This window comes from Mustela nigripes, chromosome 11 (genome assembly GCF_022355385.1).
Source record: "Mustela nigripes isolate SB6536 chromosome 11, MUSNIG.SB6536, whole genome shotgun sequence".
NCBI lineage: Eukaryota > Metazoa > Chordata > Mammalia > Carnivora > Mustelidae > Mustela > Mustela nigripes.
In genome coordinates, this window is record NC_081567.1 from 35,965,676 (window position 1) to 35,969,238 (window position 3,563).

Sequence of the window (3,563 nt, forward strand, 5' to 3'; positions counted from 1 at the left end):
CACTTGTCCTCCCTGGCCCCCGCCTTGGGGTCATAAATATGTCCATCACATATCTTAGCTTTAAGGCCAAGCCAGAATCTCTACTATGTATGTAGGTGGAAAGAGCTATACACTCATAAGCATTACATCGAATATTACTTATTCTGCTTATTAAAAGCAACCAAGAGCTTAAGTATTTCATACACATCTTGCCTCTTATAATTCCCAAATGCATTCATTCAATAGGCATTATCGAGCTGTGCACCAGGCATGACAGGATTTGGAATTTATATAAATGGCTAGATCAAAGACTCCTGGGTTGTAGCAAAGCCTGCCAGGGATTTTGATGATCTTCCCTAATCAGCCTCTTTTACTTTGCCTCAGTACAGGATTCTCTGTGAGTGTGGAGGCAGCTGCCTAAGACTAGTGACCAGCTCCTGGATGGAGAGGAAAAGGATGTGGGTCTATTCCTACAGACTCACCCTTACCAGGCAAGAGAAGAAGGACTCAAAGCTTGCTCACTGCAGCCTGATTGGATGAGAGCAGGAAACACCCCCCTCCCCACCGCTGCCTTACCATGGGTGGTTCTCCACAATGATTGCCCACCCGACTGCCAGAAATAACGTAGGCACTGCTGAGACCTCCGTGACCTGCTTGACGAGAATGGTCAGAGCTCCCTCCATGTGCTGTTTGTCTCGAAGCTGGTCATGTCATGACCATGTGTGACTTCTGATAGCTTGGAGCCGAAGCCCTCACAGGTCAGGTGAACTAGTATGTCGGGGAGGGAAAGGGTGATGTGATGCGGCTGGTAACACTTGCTGAAAACTTTGGTGAAGTTTGTGCAGACCCTATCTGATTCACGCTGTGTTGGGTGGAAGTTCTGCACACATCACAGATGGAGAGAAAACCTTACAGATCTGGCAGCCATCTGGTTGGATGGATGGAGAAAGCAGTTGCACCGGTCCCATATCTCCTGAGTAACAGGCAACTCCATGATTTTGGAGGGTTAAGGAGAAGGGACCCAGGGCTTGCCAGCGACTCCCTTCCAGGTCTTGGCATTAGGAGAAAGGAGTTAACCTTTTTGTGGCGTTCTTCCTCACGTATGGTGATTCCATTTTCTTAACTCATTGCCTTCCCCAGTATCTTTTCCAGCTAGTAGCCTCTTGAAGTCACAGAGAGTGTGTCACTGGACACCCAGGACCCAATGCTCAGCGCTGGGCACATTATCCCTGATCCCAAGGGTTTATGGAATGACTTCCACCCTAACCTAGAGATTAAGGAGGGCCTGGTGGGTTACAGCCTTCATCAACAGGGAATGCTGTCCATCTGCTTCCAGGAGACATACGGGAAAGGAGGGAGGTCGGCATGATCTAAAATCATGCTCTAAAAATCTGACACAACTAATTAATTTACAAATGCCAAAGTCACCACAAGTGGTGGGTGGACTGAAAGATTATGGGAGGAAAGGAAAAGCACAGATAGATCTTTCCAATTATTGGAGGAAACCAGCAAGTGGGGAGTTCAGGGTTGCATTAAATGGGGGAATGTAAATTGTCAGCAGCTTCTCTAAGGGCTTCTGGCTCAGGTTGGTGGGTTAGCATGTGAGACACTGGGGTATGTGAGGGGTCACCATGAGGGTTAGAGTGGGTGATGCTGAGGCTTCAGAGCACCGTGGCCTCTGGGGTCAGACCTGGTTTTGAATCTGAGCTCTGTCCCTAGACTTTGTGTGGATTTGGGCACATCACGCATCAGTCCCCAGTTTCACATCTCTAAAATAGGGGCAATCACATGTACCTCAGAGGGTTGTGGTAAGAACCGAATAGGTCACAAGTGAAAGCATCCAGTGGTTTCGGGCACTTACGACAAAGGTTCAGTCAGTGTAAGTTTACTATTATTATCTTTCTTACTGGCTTGTGCAGTGTACATGTTGGTTTCTTCATCTGTAAAAAACAGAATACATCAGAGTTGTTCAGCACATAGCTGATGATCCGTAAAGGTTTTATTTACAACTTTTTCTAACTTTTTGTTTGGAAACAGTTTTAGACTTAAAGTTGCAAAAATACCAGAGCATTCCCCTTCACTGTGCAGCAGGCTTCCCTGAATGTCAACGTTGTATGTAATCATAGTCCGTTGACAAATCCAGGAAATTTACACAGACGAGAGGCTACTATTCAAGGCTACTATTCACTAAACTGCAGACCTCTTCGAATTCCCCCAAATGCTCTTCCTGTCCCAGTTTGTACAACAGGATCCCATGTTACGTGTAGTCCAATCTGTGACAGTTCTTCACTTTCTGTCTTTCATGACCTTGACACTTTTGACGAGTACTGGCCAATTACTTGGAAGAAATATTTCTCAATTTGGGTTTGCCCGATGTTTTCTGGTGATTAGATCAAGGTTATGTTCTTTTGGCAGGAATACCAGTCCTGCTGTTGTGTTATTCTTGTTTTGTTTTTCTTTTATCTTTATCACGGTAAAATACACATAACATACAACTTACCACTTTAAACCATTTTAAAGGGTACAATTCAATGGCATTTAGTACATTCCCAGTGTTGTGTACCCACCACCTCCATCTAGTTCCATCACTCCCCAAAGCAGAGCCCCCAGGCCCAGACAATCACCTGTCTGCTTTCTGTCTATGGGTTTGCCTATTCTGGACAGTTCATCGAAATGAAATCATATAGTATGTGGTCTTTCCTGACTGGTTCCTTTTCACTTAGTATCATGTTTTCAGGTTTCATCTTTCTGGTTCCTTCGTGGATCAGTACTTCATTCCTTTTTATGGCCAAATAGTATTCCATTATGGGGAGAGTCCACATTTTATCTTATTTTCTAAATCACCTGTGAAACCTGGCATGGGCCCCGTGGCTGGGCCTGGAAAGTGAAGGGAGGAAGGAGGAGACCCTTATGACTGGCAGGAGGTACTAAGTATGCAGGAAAGGGCCGGGATTGGTGCACAAGGGAGTCTGGGACTGTATTGACAGGTTGCAGACAACGCTCAGGGAGGCTCCCGTGGGACTACTCTATGGAGAGCAGACTCCTGTGAAAGGTTCATTTGTGGAAAGGTGAAGGCAGTTGTGGCCGATGATCCAGGCACGGGAAAGGCAAGTCTCTGCGGCTGGAAGAGCCTGTGGGGGGACCCAGGCACCTGAGGCTGCGGCTTGGACTGCGGTGACTGGGAAGACCACGCTCAGGGAAGGGCTTGTGCCCCCGGGGCACGTACTCATTGCTTAGAGAGGAAGGGGTGCCTCTCTTTGGGCACATGCACCATAGTTGCAAACTTGTATGTATTAAGAAAAGGTGTGCTGACGGAGAGGAGAACGTTTTCGTTTCCTAAACGTCGCACCCCGGCTGCTCCTTAACTAGCAGGAGCCACTCGTTTTCCTCGAACGGGTCTGGGGACCCGAGCCCGGAGGAAAACGGGTCTCACAGAACCCCGTCGCCTCCGCAGTCCCCTCAGCCCCACAGGTCCCGCAGTCCTGCAGTGCCTGCGGCGGGCCGCCCAGCACCGCACCGCCCGGGGGCAGCAGGCGGAGGACTGAGGGCGGAGCCGCAGCGTGCCCGCCCCTTAGGCGCCCTGC